Source organism: Pteropus vampyrus, unplaced genomic scaffold, assembly GCF_000151845.1.
Source record: "Pteropus vampyrus isolate Shadow unplaced genomic scaffold, Pvam_2.0 Scaffold479, whole genome shotgun sequence".
Taxonomy (NCBI): domain Eukaryota; kingdom Metazoa; phylum Chordata; class Mammalia; order Chiroptera; family Pteropodidae; genus Pteropus; species Pteropus vampyrus.
Genome location: NW_011889260.1, coordinates 574,527 through 590,430, shown reverse-complemented (window position 1 = coordinate 590,430; position 15,904 = coordinate 574,527). Strand labels below are relative to the sequence as shown.

The 15,904-nt window shown below is 41.8% G+C and overlaps 1 protein-coding gene across 1 annotated transcript in view; it reads left to right on the top strand.

The window, feature by feature from the left end:
- The first annotated feature begins 2,109 nt into the window (after nt 1–2,109).
- Nucleotides 2,110–15,904, top strand: part of PIP5K1B (phosphatidylinositol-4-phosphate 5-kinase type 1 beta) — a 289,811-nt gene continuing 276,016 nt past the window's right edge. The window contains exon 1 of the mRNA XM_023524590.1: nt 2,110–2,597. The gene's annotated coding sequence lies outside the window, so the exon portion shown is untranslated. The remainder of the gene's footprint in view (nt 2,598–15,904) is intronic.

Sequence of the window (15,904 nt, the reverse complement as noted above, 5' to 3'; positions counted from 1 at the left end):
ACTTTCCAGAATTCCTGTTTATAAATTTAGGGAGAGAATCGGGAAGAAATATCAGGTCTCACACTATATGGTCCCTTGTTCTATTAATTAATTCACAGTAATGATGATCTTAAGGCTCTTGGTAGAGTTGTTTAGAATCCCCTTAATAGAGTTAGCTCTGTAAATAGTAGTCAGTCTGCTTTGTGATTTCTCTCTAAAAACAAAGTTATCAGCATCTGTGCTTTACAGAAGGAAATCACTCAGGTTCTCAATGGAAAAGGAAGGCTATTTGTACACATGTATGTGTGCATCTGTGCATAATGTGTGTGACCACCTCTGGTATACTGTGATTTAAGTTTGGTTTTACCTGTGCTCACCTCTCCTGCATTCCCAGGAAATATTGAAAACTGACTTTGCATTTTCACTTATCGCTACTTCTCCTGGAAGCAAATTCATTTTCCACTCCTGAGATTTCAGAGCAGACATCTAAGGAGCAGAGAAGGGAAAACCAGGATTACCAATCCTTGGCAGCCTGCTGTACTTGCAGCGGTGTGCTGCTGCCCCCTACACAGTGGTTAGCACCAGACCAACCAGGGTTCTTTGATCTGTTCCTCTTTTCTCCACTGCCCCCTACACAGTGGTTAGCACCAGACCAACCAATGTTCTTTGATCTGTTCCTCTTTTCTCCACTGCCCCCTCTACCACCTCAAACTGAACTTTGATAATCTAGTGTTTCTGTTATTTACTGTTCAGGAATTGAATCAAGGAACTTGAGTTCTGGCCCTTGGGTTACTTAACGTCTTTGGGTCCTCGTTTTCTTTTCTGTAAAGTGAGCAAGTTGGGCTAGATGTGTGTTCCTGCTGAGTTTTGAAGATCTAGGATGCCAGAATAAATCAGATGCATGTCAAAGGGTTCTAAACAAGTGATCCCTTAAACTCCCAGTTATGGCCAGACACATCTGGAAGAAGGCTACAAAAATAGTCTAAGAATAATAGATATTTGTGTTGCCAAGGAGTTATTGCACTCCATTCTGAGCTGATATTAAACCATAACAAACTTCCCCAAGGCGGGGGTGGGGGTAGGAGGTACAAAAAGATTTCACCATGAAAAGAGGTGTTTCATGTACTGAGAACTATGAGAGTATACTTTCAAACAAATTCATTTTGGCTCGCCAAGCCAGCGATATCTGAGGATAAGAACCATGAAATGATGCTCTTCCTCGGACAGAATGTATACCAAGTTTTCCATCAGTGTGTTCTGCTTGTTTGTTTTTTCAACAAAGGTAAAGTGGAAGGAAGTTATGAGGGTGAGAAATACCACTTGCTTCGATTCATCTGGGAAAAATTCGCAATCTTTTCGGTTCCTATTAAGTAAATTTAGCTATAGCTTCCATGACAGCATTTTTTTTCCGAGAGAGTCCTTTAGATCTGGCCCTTGCCCTCTCCGCAGCTAGACTGACATCAGGAGACATTACAAGCGCCCTACGCCCACTCAGACCTTAGTCTGATTTAGCCCCCATCTGCATCAGAGCCTATGCACAGCTTTACGTACCTCCAGACTTTTCTCTCCTAGGTCTTCCTTTCCCACCTACCCCTACCTGTTGGGTAGGTCTTACTTCCTGGGAACACCTGCTGTCCTTAGAAAGGGAGGCACCATAGCCTTGGAATCCTAGCCTGTCCCTTCCTGGTGGGGGGAGAGGCACCTGTGCTTAAGTGCGGGATTGGTCGCCAGCGGAGTCCAGCGAGCAGGGGACCAGGCGTTGCAGAGTTCAACCACCTAAGGAAGGGGGAGCCCTAAGCCAAACACAGCCCTGTTAAGCGGGGACGCGGGACTTAGAAGCTCCGGGAAGCCTTTGGCTAGCTCTGGAGCCTTGGAGGAACCAGCCAAATCCAGGGGCTCGTCCCGCACCTCCGTCCTGGGTACCGGCGGCGGGACAGAGAGCCTTGTGCCCTTGTACCGACTCGAGCGCTCAGTCCTACTGAGTCGGAGGCTCCCGCCGCCGCTGCTGCAAACCGGTCTGGCTTCCCTGCAGGGCGTGCGGGATGGAGCAAGGGGGTGGAGAGAAAAGGGGAAGAGCCTGGGCGGCCGGCGGGCGGGGCCTGCAGCCTCCCCCAGCCGCGATAGCCGCCTCGCAGCCTGCTCTCTTTGCGCCTGGCACGGACTCGGGCGCGCACTGCGCCGGGACCCGCGCCCCAGCTTGGGAGCGCCGCTGCTCCTCCGCCCCGGAGCGCGGCGCAGCGAAGCTACGCCGGGCGGCGGAGCCTTTCAGAGCGGCTGGGGCTTTGGCGGTCGTTCGCTGCTCAGTCTGGCCGGAGGACTGGCGGGGAAGGAAGGGGAAAGCGGGGACACACATTCGCCGCGGCGCGCGCGCATTGCATACTCGCAGCCGCGCGCTCCCGCCGAGGCGCGTCCGGGGCGAGTTTGGCCCCGCGGCTCCGGCCCCGGCACCTGCCCACTGTCCGCGCAGCGCCCGACCCCGCCCCCGGCCCTGGGTTCCCGCGGCCTCTCGTCTGCACTGTTCCTCCTTCGCCCGTGGGTAGCAACAACATCCCGATAACTTGCAGACTGTGGAGCAACTGGTCTCGAAAGCGGAGGCGCCCTAAGGCTGCCCGAGTGAGGTAAGTTTCCTGCGTGTCCCCGGCCCCTCCTCCCTGGACCCTCCTTCTGGACTCGGGCTTGGGGGCTCTGTGTCTCTGAAGAATCCTGGCGGTCTCTACGCTCCCACTTTATCCAGGTTGTGCTGGGGGTAGGGTAAAGGGGGTGCGCGTGGCCACTGAAACGGGACCCTCATTTCGCTGGGACCACGGCTGCGCGTTCCCCGTGGGCACCCACCCGCTCGCCACCTGGGTTCTCTCGGCTGCAGCGACACTCGGGGATCATGCTGGGTACACTTAAGCAGGAATCCCCTCTCTTGTTTGGGAGAACAGGCTGAGTTTGGTAGCAGCAGGAGAGATCTCCCACTACCACCATTCCCGTCCTCCTTTCCCCCCGGTATTAAACTTGTTAGGAGCCCCTGGGTTCTCAAGAGGGGCTTTCAGTTCGGTGTTCTGGTGGTTTCTGGCACCGGAGCCGGATTGAACAGGTGCGGTACGGTTCCAGCCTAAATGCTGCAACATACTTCTGCGTTTCCCCCGCTTCTCTCCCCCAGCCCCGTCAACGTGACGCTTCAACAGCTGGGGCGGAGGGTGGGAGTGTGGGGGAACGGAGTTGGAGAATGCCAGGGTTTTCTTTGCCAGGCCGGTGCTAGAAGTAGGCAAAACAGAAGACAACAAACGTCTGCTTATCTGCTCGTCTATGCAGATGAGCTTGTTGTCATTTCTTATCCCTCCAGTTCCTTGTCTCTGTTGCCTAGTGTGGTTGGGGTAGAAACCTGTTCCAGCGAAGTTGTTTGGGTAGGCTGATGAATCCTTTCATCTTATCTAGTGAAATCAGGACTCTCAACAAGGAAATGCTAGTTACTCTGATGCTTTTTAAAGGCAGAGTGTTGCAGCCAAAATACAACCTTCCCCTCTCCCCCGTTTTTCTATGACATTCTCAGCATGCTGGAGGCCCTAGCTCTAAGGTGAATGACCCTTGAGGGACCCATTGGGTCTCAAAATGTGATAGTCTCCTGAAAAGAAGAAGCGCCCCGCCCCTCCCCTACTCCATCAGTACTCCTGAGCATCGTTTTGGGAAATCCCTGTTGCCCCTCTGGCCAAGAGCATCCACCCAGGCTTCTCTCTTCTGTGGAAGGCTGGTGTTCTTCCGTCAGAGTGGAGGAAAGCTGAAGGGTTGGTTTCATTACCTCTCTAGTGTGATGAAGTAGAACAGTGTTCATGGAAGCTTTTTTCAGAATATTTCCAGCTGAAAGGAGGCCTTAGGAAAAGAAAGGGGAAAAAAAAAAACCTTTCTCAGCCAAGTTCATGCCAGTGGGAAGTTGAGTAAGCATCATGCATGATCACAGGCTGAGGGAAATGGTGCATTCTGTATACAGTAATGTGAGTGAGACTATTGAGAAAGCTGTTTAAGTCTGAGACCGATGTATAATGTCTTGCTTGAGAAAGAAAACTGTTAAACACTGAATGATTAAACTGCGTTACATTTTTGTCCAAATTAAGACAAGGGATTTAGTAATACCTTAAACTTTCATCAGTGCCTTTTATTTGTAAATGCTTTTCAGTGTTGTCATTTAATTCTGACCACTTCTGAGGGAGGCAGGGCAAAGATTATTAACCGCATATTCACAGGAAGAAGGTGAAGCTAATAGGTTCAGGGACTTAGCAAGGTAACAAGTGGCTGGAACTGGAGTCACAACAAGGTTCTCTGAAATAGCCCACACCACCACCGCTATCACCACCCAGTGTTGGTTCTGTACTTGTATAACGTTTTTACGATGGCCAGAGCTTCTGCATTGTGGTTTGCAAAGTCTCACTGTGAATTACTGTTCACACATGACAGATGAGGATACTGAGGTTTAGACAAGAGATGGGGGTTTTCCATGGTTTCATGGCTAATCCGGTGGAATTTACAAGTCTAGAACTCAAAGCTCCCTATGTCTAGTCTATTGCCTTGTGGATTATGCCATTGTTCCACTTCTGATAGCAATTGGGACACATCACAGATGCTGCAGTATACTAGGGGCTGATAAGCATGCCTGCTGGTGACCTCGGTTCTAGTTCTGGCACTATATTTGTATGACCTGGGCCAAATCATATCACCTCTGAACCTTAAGTTTCCCACATATAAAATAAGAGGTTTGTATCAAATTACCTCTCTAGTTTTAGCATTCTAAAATTCTTATCATTATATTTGTAATCCAATGTTATTTTCTCTAGAGGAAAAAAAGCTTTTAACCTTGTATTAGCTAAGAGATTTAACTAAGTATTCCGCCTATAATTTACTCCCCCCACCCCCCACTTCACCACAAAATACTTAAGGGAAAGAAAATTCCAAGTATAGTTTAGCTCAGCATCTGTATTGTTTTGTATTACTCTTGGACTTGGAAATATTCTGAGGGGCTGAACTAGTTTAAAATACATGTCAGGATTTACTTGAATCTTCCAGACAGTCGACTCCTACCTTTAATTTTTTTTTAGCTTTGGGGTTTGCATAGGGTAAGTACTCATTAAATAGCTGCTGAATGAAGGAGATGAGTGAAATCACTCTTAAGGAAAACACATGCATCTCATCATGTAAATTCCCAACATCTGGTAACCCACACGATCATTTACCTACAAGAGGTATGCCTCCTGAAGCTGGCAGGTACAGGTGCCCATTGTTGTTCTCCTTCCTGAATGCATCATATAAAGAAGTTTTTTCTCCTTGTAGACAATAAACTCATGTCATCTATGCCATACTCTTGCTCACCTCCCTCCCCTTAGTAATGTGTAGCCCATTGAAAGATATATTACTAGAAGCTGACTTGTGCTATTTGATGAAAGTTTGTCTTGAGAGAAACCAACCACTCTCTTTTTATATTTGAGTAAATTTTAGCAGATGCTTATACCAGCTCGTGGTTTCAGAGGGGAACCTAATTAACAAACCCAACCTAGTTTCTGTTCCCATTAAGAATCCTCTTCTCTTTCTACCCCTCCTTCCTGTATATTGAAAAGTAGTGTTTCTATGTTTACAAGAATGATGACAAAGAATTAGAATGGGTCTTAAATATTATTAACAGATCCAGCCATTAGGGATTGAGGTGTATTTCTTTCTAATAGAGAATTCAAATATTAACTAGTTCAAGCACTCTCACCTTTTATGGGTAAGACGGCTGAATTGTCTTGCTCACGGTCACACAGATGTTTAGCAGGAGGACCAGGGCTAATGTGGAATTCTTAAAAAAGGTTCATATCCAGGGTTGTGCTTGGGGTTTTATGGTGAAGGTGCAGTTTTGACTTTTAGATGTCATAGAGATTAACAGAATACTTGTGTTTACCAGTAATTATTAGTGAGGGGTCACATATTGAGTATTTATATTTTTAAATTTTCTTGTCCAAGCAGATACCATTAAGGAGAAAATGTTTGTCTGATTTTATATATTCACTATGTTTCTTTTGGCTTAAATAGATCACCAGACTCAGTGCTTGGAGACATGGAACTATTAGAATAGAAATACAAATGTATGCTGGTTTTCCAAGCTTCTCTTCCTGGTAAATAAAGCCAGAAGCCAAAGGTGGCCTTGTCATACAGCCAGTAAAATCATAAATATGTATACATTTAATTTGCATTTTGCTTTTACTTCTGTTAAATGGTGAGTCAGAACAGTTACTATCCTGGAAAAATCATTTTTTTTTCTTATGGCTAGAGCCTTCATTAGTTACTCTGTAAAACACCAGGTCCTAAATGTATTTGTCGTAGAAACATGTTTTCTTTGTATCAAGTACATTAACTGGAGTTGGAAGGAGTCTTTTTATCTTTTAGATGCTACCCAGTTAGAACTGTACATTATATAGCTCAGCTGTTCATTTGTGGACTTATCTACGGCAATTCTAAATGCCAGGGAAATCAGGGAGGAGAGAGAGTTGGGCTTTTGTTTAGTATTTTTCTTTTTAAAAATAAACTTTAATCTATTGATAAAATTTTTGAACTGTACCATATAGTAAACAATTAGATGCTGTTGATGAAATGTTTTATTCAGTTGGGTTCCTTTCAGTATAAAAGATGAGGCCAGGGAAAGCAGACTTGATTTTGTGTTTCCCATCATGAATTTTATCTACTTCTAAATTAATCACAGGCCTATTAAGGAGACAATGATATAGGAAAACATGATAATCCTATCCAAACTATGTTACTCTTGGGAAGAATTGAAACATTGATAATTGAGACATGGTTACATGTTTAGTCAGCTGGCAGTACCTTGGTGTTACCATTTTAAGTTAAGACAAACCTTTATTTGAATGGACAACTCCATGAAGTGTGTGTTCTTGTATAAAGTCTTCTGTGTTGTTTATGAGGCTGAATAATCAGTGGGTGTGCTGTTTGTTTGAGGGAGTTTGCATAATGGGTGAGCAGTAAGTTCTTGAGACTTCTTTTCTCTAGGATTTTTTAGAAAGTCAGTTGTGAAATTGTAATGAAATATAAAGCATTCTGTGCAGTACTGGTCCCAATAAGCTGGGCATGTCTGTCCTTTAGTTGAGGTACAGGCAAGGGTTGGAATCCAAACACTAGGGCCCTAGGGAGTATAATTAACTTGAAACTAAAGTTCCGGGACTAAATACAGGACTGTAGAAAGTTCATCCATTTTGTAAGAAACAGGTGATGTTTAAATCTTTGGCATTCAGTAATGCTGAGCAAGGGGTTTGGGAGGAGGACACAGTTATAGCTAGCTAGCTAGCCATAAAAATGTATTTTTGTTTCATAGCATGGCACAAGAAATTCAGTAGATTAAACATGTTAGGTAGTGGGTTTTCAACATTTAATACACTTCTTTTAAAAAACAAAAACAAAAAAAACTATGCCCATTATCGTGATCTTTGGATTGCTGGGTCATAACATCTGTTAATAAAGGAAACCAAACAGCGGCAATCAAAAGAAGTAGTACTGCAACCTGCTTGGGTGGTTAAGCACATCATAGGTGTTTAGCTAATACTTGTCAATGGAAAGAGGTAGCATCATGTTTTATTTATCTTTGTACTTTTGGAATTTATCACTGTGCCTTGCAAGTGGTCTGGATTTAATAAATGTGTATTAAACAATGTATACATCCAAATGAAAATCACTCATCAAAACCTAAGATGTTTCACAATTATTCTAATAATTCCATTATTTTCCGGACCATTTTAGAAATGTCAGGTAGGCTAAAAGACACTAGTTTAATCATAAGTGGTATTTACTCAACAGACTTCTGACCTTTTTTAACCATCATGCCTAAAAATGATTCTTTTATTTCTCTTAACAGAAATGACAATATAAGTATGAACTGTGTTACTTTTTATTATTTATAAGTACCAGCTAAACATATTTTTAAAGCACCCAAGGTGGCTTAGTAGTGAGTTTGGCTCCAGGTACGCAGACACAAATGGACTTTAAGTACCTCTAAGTGAATCAGTTTAAATGTCACCTCCTCTTGGGGCCTTCTCTGATCATCTAACCAAAAGGGGACCTTCTTCATATGTTTTCTTAACTTATCACAATGGATACTGATATATTTATGTATTTCATTTGTCTTTCTGCCACCTCTGCCCAAACTTACACTAAACCCAAGATTATAAACTTTTTGAAGGCAAAAGTTATGACTCTTAAACTCTGCTTTTCTAGTGCTTGGCACATAGTAGATGCCCAATAAATATTTAATGAGGGAATGAGTAAGTCCCTTCCATCCTGTCAAGATGAACTGAGCCACCATTTAGCTAACTCAAACCAAACAGGTTCAGCTGTGAAGACAGTTCTTAAAGGCTAGCGATGGCAGCTTCATGAGAATGACAACCAAGTCTTCTAGGAGGAGGAAACAACGTTTAGGTGAACAAATTCTGGCATGAGTATGAAGCAGTATCTCTAAAGTGTTATTCATTTTCATTTACTCAAAAATGAATAGTAGAGAACAGATAAGTACAAATTATCAAGCATAAAACAAAACATTCCAAAACTATTAAAATGGAGTCTAAAAGTACTAAAATCATAAACATATGTAATTCTTAATTCAGATGCCTGGGTGATAATATACAAGGCAAATCCTATGACACTTCAGGTAAAAACTTCCCAGCCTCAGCTGGCTTTTCTTGAACTGTTAGATGCATCATTATCCCAATACCAGGGAAAAGGTTAGCAGGTGTGGCTCTTGGACCAGCAGCAGCATCACCTGAGAACTTGCTAGAAACACAGATTTTCATACTATATCCCAGGCCAGCTGAATCAGAAACTCTGGAGATGGAGTTCAGCAACCTGCATGTTGACAGGCATCCAGAAAATTCTGATACATGCTCAATATTGGCAGGAAATGTTAAATTGGTTGCTCAAAGTATTTGCCTCCTGAAGTGCTTGGTATTCCCTGGTGAATCCCAGGGTGTGTGGAGAGGAGGATGCAGTCTGCCTACCCTGCCAGAAATACCACAGGAGAAATAAAACCGGTCTTGGTTTCTCTCAGCCACGTGGATCACAAGAAAACAAATGCATATGACTGGATTGGGTATTTATGACTTTCGATAGTCCAAAAATGTTCTTGATAGTCGCTGGCCTTGCCAAGTGATGGGTACTCCCAGGGCTGGGAGATAGACGAGGGTTTGTGGGTAGTGAGGATAAGACATGCTCCATGTATAACTTATGTTTGGGTGTCACTTCAATAGGACACCAGGTGAAATGATGATTTCAAGAGCTAGTGGTTGTCTTGAAAGAGGAGACAGTGGTTTACTGATAGTTCTTGGAATATTTTACGTTAGTTTAATATGCTAGCTATTAATAGACCCCTTCACCAGGAGAGTACCACGTGCTATGGGGTATGCAAAATGTATGAATATGATTCTGGCTCTACTTTGCTGAGAACTTACTCTATTCTAGGCACTTCTCAAGTGCTGTTTCTTTTTGTCTTCACCATGCTCCTGAAGGTGGAATGCAGCATCTTGGACAATAGAGAAGGGAATGGAAACCAAGTCAGGTTAGGTACATGCTTATAAGCTCAGAGCCAGTAAGGAATGGTTCCAGCCCTGGCTTTTCTGATTTTAAAACCCACACTCTTTTCTCTGCTTCATGCAGTTGCACCTTGAAATGTAGTTTTGGGAGAAGAGTTTTAAAAAGGAAAACATAAGTGAGCTTAAAATTTATATTTATGAGCTCTAGATTACATAATTGACATTGTACTTCGATATCTCAAATGCACCTCAAATTCTACATAACCAACACCAGAATCATAATCTTTCTCTCATACCTGGTCCTCTTGAAGAGTTGCCTAGCTCTGTGATGGGTACCACTCACCACTACCAGGCAGGAAGCAGAGTCTTGGGAGCCATCTTTGACCCCATCCTTTTTATCCACTGTACCTAATCGTTCACCCATTTTTACTGATTTTGCTTCCTGAATATGTCCCCCATCCATCTGCTTTTCATCATTTCTGCTGATTCTGTGCTAAACCAGCTTCTCTTCTCTCTGCTGGATTCAAGCCATAGCCACCCTGGGCTCCCGAGTCCATTCTGGCCCTCCTCTAATCCATCATCCATGCTGTAGCCAGAGCAATTGAGATAGCTGAGAAGCCCTTAGCCTCTGTTGGATCCTTACCTCCCACACCCAGCTCAGCCCTCACAGAAGCAGACACATTCCGGCCCCCCCGGGCTCTTCAGGTTGGTGGCCTTTTGAACTCTTGCACAACCTCTGAGGACTTCCTCTTCCAAACAGCATGCCACTCAGATGCTTTTGCTCTCCGAGAGTGCACTCAGGCCCACAGTCATAACTGGAATTGGCTGCTCTTACAGACACAGGGTGAAGTCTCGTGTGGCTCTAGGGACCTGTTCAAGCCACCCCAAACCCCAAGGTTTTAGAGTGCTCTGGGAGTCTCTGAGGTGCGCGCACTCATTCTAACAGGAACCAAAGACTGCTAATTAGATAAGAAAAAAGCAGTTGTTGAGGAAGGAGTTAGTTGGGGGCTAAAAGCATTATCTTTGACATTCTAGTTGTCTTTAGGATGGAATAAAAAACAGGAGTGTGGGATCCTGCAGCACCCAGTTAATATAAATTGGCCTAAGCTAAGCTTGCATTTAATTTTTGCACATGGCTTTTTCAGTTACTTATTGTCACTTGAACTATAAATGAAAGAGAAGTACCAAATCGTCTTAGTCAGTTTGGGCTGCTATAACAAAGTACTGCACACTAGGTGGCTTATAAACAACAGAAATTTATTTCTCACAGTTCTAGAGGCTATCAGTTTGAGATCAGGGTGCTAGCATGGTCAGGTTCTGGTGAGAACCCTCTTCCAAGTTGCAGATTTCCAACTTCTCATCGTATCCTCATGTGGTGGAAAAGAGGGCAAGAGTGCTCTCTGAGGTCCCTCTTACAAGGGCACTGATCCCATTCATAAGGGCTCCACCCACATGACCTAATTCAAGGTCCTACCTCCTAATACCATCACTTTGGGGGTTAGGATTTCAACATAAGAATTGGGTGGGGTGGGATGGGGGGAGACACAAACATTCAATCCATCGCACAACCCTTTGTGGCTAAGTCAGTGTCCTTTAAGAAACACATTCTAGACTGTAACCCAGTGTAGACATAGACGTATAAATAATAAATATATTTAAAATAAAGGTTTCATGGAGCAAGACTTAGCTATACTACATGAAGCATGCTCTGGTTATTTTCTGAAACATTCCTTCCTACCTCCAACCTCTACCAAACACTGGTCACGATCCACCAAATTGACTTTACTCCCCAGAGATGGACTGAGATCTATAATTTGGAAAGCACGAATCTATTCTATCATCTCCAGTGCTGCCTGTGCAGAAGCCCAGGCCAGAGTCATGTCTTTGTTACGAAGATGACCATGACTCCTCCTCCAGTGCTCTTCCCACCCCTGTGTGTTCACCGAGGGTCGTGAGTTAAAAACTACCTGAGTCTCCCTGCAAAGTTTTAATTTCTGTCAAGAAAGCATTGTGAAATTTTGAGAGTAGGCATCTGATAAAGTTGGGAGAAAGTAACTCAGAAGGCCGCTTTGTCTATTACACAGGATAAATAAGCTACAGTGATGAAACATGGCTTTTAAACTGGGGCATTTCTATATTTTTTTCATATAATATCCTAAAGTTCATACTAATTTATTTTAGCAAGAACCTAAATACTATAGGGAAAAAATAACCTCACTTTAAAAATATGTCAAGAACAATTTGACAGCTTTTGTTTTCCTGACTGAAATTCATTGAGACATCAAGCCTGTCCATTTTAACTGGCAATTCAAGCACACGATGTAAGGAGCTTAAAACAAGAGAACTCTTGACTGCTCAGAACTTTTGGACAGGCTGTTTTACTTCTAGGATAAATTTTCTGGTTACTAAGGGTTTGCTTGTTCCTTTAGGGGTCAAAATTTATTATAGGCCACTTTTCTATAGACATTTCCTCAAAGTTGTCACAACCTATTCTTATTTTTTAAAAGATTATACAGAACACAGTGTGTCCTTTTTTGCTATAATAAAGTGATAGCTTCTGATTCCATTCAGGGATGCGGGGAACTTCTGAACAAAATGACCCCACTTTGATGTCTTTGAAAATCTTATCTGCCCTTTCTTGATTTAATTTTGGGGGAAGAGGTACTATTTCTTTGACTTTCAGCAGTGATAGCCCCTTAAACTCATTGTTTGCTGCTGAGAATCTTGCGACCTTGGGAGGCAAATAACATCCACATTGTCTGAATTGTGTTTCTCAAATACATTCGTATTATACATTGAGATTGAATTTTTTTTTTTTAAGCAAAAATGAAGTTTTTGAGGGAGGGCCTCAAGAGTTCTATCTGTAAAACAAGCAAGCTTTAGTTCTTTCTCATTTGCTTAATTCTTTGGCCAATAAAGAGCATGTTTTCCTTATGCTCTGTTTTTGGGTTCAGATAAAGTGCTACCTTTTAGACTGACATATTCATGATTTCTTTTTTTTATATAAAATATTTATGTGTTTACTACATTATTGTCTAAAGCACACTTTCATAGACTTTTTCATTTCACTTAAACAGCCTGGTAATTTATGGGTGATTTGGTGGCAGTTTCATTTTTAATGTTTTATGCCTTGAGAGGTTATAGATTACCAAAGATATTTTTCTTTCCATTGGAGAAATTGCATAGAAAAATTTTTCCAAGTTTCCTGATATTCGTCTTCTATTTGGAAAATGAATTTTAATACCCACAGTAAAACAAGTAAAGTGACTATGAATCTTTACCTTATTTTTAAGGAGCGATGTGAACTAGACTGTTCTTAGGCTTATGAATTCATTATATGGAAACAAACAAACAAAAAACAATAGCATTATTGCTTTGGCAAGCTATATTTAAATGATGCCCTTTCATTATTTTTCCCAAGACATCTAGTTTAGGCAGAGTGGTGAGGATTTATGGAAAATGGAGTAAGTAAGAAATCAGTCTTTCATGCTAAGAGAGAAACATGACTTTTGTTTATATTTGTTTATAGAAAACAAAATGAAAATTCAGTTCTTAAGCTTTGTCTACATTTGGGCTTCATGATTTAGCTTTGCAGTTTCTCAGAAGCTCCCTTTCCTATGTGGCAATTTATAATGTAAACATGATGTATCATTTCATTTTGTGCAAACTTTATTTAAAGAATAGTCACTTCCAAATGTCAAAAGACTTCTGGAAGTGTTTTAGAACTGAGCATCCTACATTTGTGCCTAGCAGCTTTAGAGATGATCACCAGCACCCCCTGATGTTACATTGTTATTGGTTTCTTCATTGTCTGCCTTCTTCACTGGAAAGTCAAATTCTACAAGGGGAAAGACTGTGTTCTGTTCACACTTGTATTCCTAGCACTTTGGAGAGTGTCCAGTTCAAAGATGGCTCTCAGTGAACATTTGTTGAATGAAGAATAATTTCACTTAGCTACAAATACCTTTTCTTCAACTTCCTAGTTCCCTTTTCTTTTTTAAAATGTCAGCAGCCTCTAGCTCGTAGTCTTACCACTGCTTCAAGTTCCTTTCCCAATGAGCAGCCTTGTTCATGGTCACATTTTAGACTTTTTTCCATCTCTTGCTTTTGGCCCACAGCATTTAGGACAATTTAATAGCTCATGCCTTGCTCTCTCTTAGCCACTCATCTGCTCTTGTCATCCCAACTCTTACCTCTATGAAAAATACCTCTATTACAAAATCTATACTTGTATCTGTTACCATTTCAAAATCTGAATCTATCTCCTTCCCCAAATTCTGAATTTTTATCAAATATCCTCATTTTTACCTACTTTTGAAATTTTAGCAGTCATTTTATTTTGCTTGTTTCTGTGCAGGCACAAAGTCATGAGGGATTCTTTTTAAAAAATGTTCTCTATTCTCATTTATATTTCCTCTATTAATGCCTCTTACCTGAACTATTATAGCAGTTTCCTAAACAGCTTCTATACATCCCTCCTGCCCCTCTTTAATCAGTTACAATACTTGCTACCAGAGGTTATAATTTTATCACTACTGTGCCCCAAAATTCTTAGATGCTTACTATTTCTGACATCTAAATGCCTTGGTTTGGTACATAAGACCATCCACAGTCTGGCTCTACCTGACTATTCATCGCCGTCAGTGTTGTGATCATCATCTTTGTAGTAGTATATTAGTGACAGCAGCTACCATTTCTTAAATTCTTACTCTGTACTGAGCACAACACAAGAAGATATGAAGTCATAAAGGTTCTTAGTGTGTTTGGAGCTGTAAAATCTGATAATGGGTACGATGGGTGTGGGTGGAAGAAGATGGGAGCTGTTGGGGTGTGTTGGGACCAGACCATGACATCTTGTTAGATGAGCTAAAGAGTTTGAACTTCTGTTGGAGATGAGGCAACAACTGGAAGATTTTCACAGACAAGTGGTGAGCTCATGCTTTATGTTAGATCAGTAACATGGCTATAGTTTGGGAGAGGAATGAGAGGGGATAGGGGCTAGAGACAGGGAGACTAGCCAGAAGAGAGATGGTGAGAATGGAGAAAAGCGAGCAGATTCGAGATTTAGGGAGATTTTATAGGAATTGATGACTACTTCATATGATTTTTGAGGTGAAAAAGATAACTCTCTGGCTTTTGACTTGAGTAATTAGAGAGAAGAGGCAATATATACATGGTGGCAGAGGTTGTGATGACGCATCCAATTTTGATCATGCGTTTGAGATACCTGTGGATTATCCAGGTGGAGTGTAGCTGAGAGGAGAGAGGTCCATGATGGAGACACTAGCTGTGTTATGGTCATTAGTCTCTGAGCAATGATTCAAGCTATGGTAGTAGATGAGATTGAGATACCTGCAGGACATCGAGGTGGAGGATCTAGAAGGAATCTGTATGAGTGTGTGGATACAATGAGTTAGGCCTCTTATGGAGACAGTGTGTTATGTTCTCTCGCCCATGATTAAAATCATGGGATTAAACGAGACTTCTCTGAAAAGGTTTGTAGACTGAGAAAATCATTCCCTGATCTTCATTTTCAATTTCATCTCTCCGTATTCCATTTTGTAGTCTTCTCTACTTAAGGAAACATCATCAGATTTTCATGACACCACATATATGCCACTGTCCCGCAAGGCTTCTCCAATCCCCACACTTGTCCAGAGTCATTACTCAGGCATACATTCCCTTTGGAATTCTTGCACGTATGACTCTTTTAGTGCTTTCCCTAGAATCTGACTTTTCATTTGTTCTCTGCTTATCTCTCCAAGCAGACTCGAGTCCTGACAGCTGGGACCATGTCTTCTCTCACTTCGTGTTTTCCACCCAGCCTCACAGCTCCAGTGTATTCTACACACTAGCCGCTCCTACTACTTTTTTTTTTTCCTTTTGCTATTTTATAAGCTAGATTATTTTAATGCTCTAATACCAAAAGCAATATATCAAAAATCCCAACATGACTGCATGAGCCTCCCACTACTTTTCAATTATTTTCTCCTTTAGAAGAATGAAGTTAAAAGATGAACAACTCAAAGCTCTATAAGGTTTTATATCAGTTGATGTACCTTGAACTAAATTGAAAGTGCCTGCTTATGATATATTTGTAGCTAGAATGTTCTGTTTCTCATTTAAAAAATTAATTAACAAAACATTCCACAAAACCCATGCAGAATTCTTGTCATTTATCATTCTCACAATTTGAAACTTTCAGAGGAAGAGAATATATCTTTTGGCAGCTCCCCTACTATTGCTTATTGTGAGCAAAGTTTATCTCTTGGTTTCATTGGGTCAAATTTCCTGTTGTTTTTAAATGACATTTGCATACATTTGCACAGGCAGAGTCTGGATGCAGTGAGATCTCTGGTCCAAGAAGCAGGTATTCTGGCTTA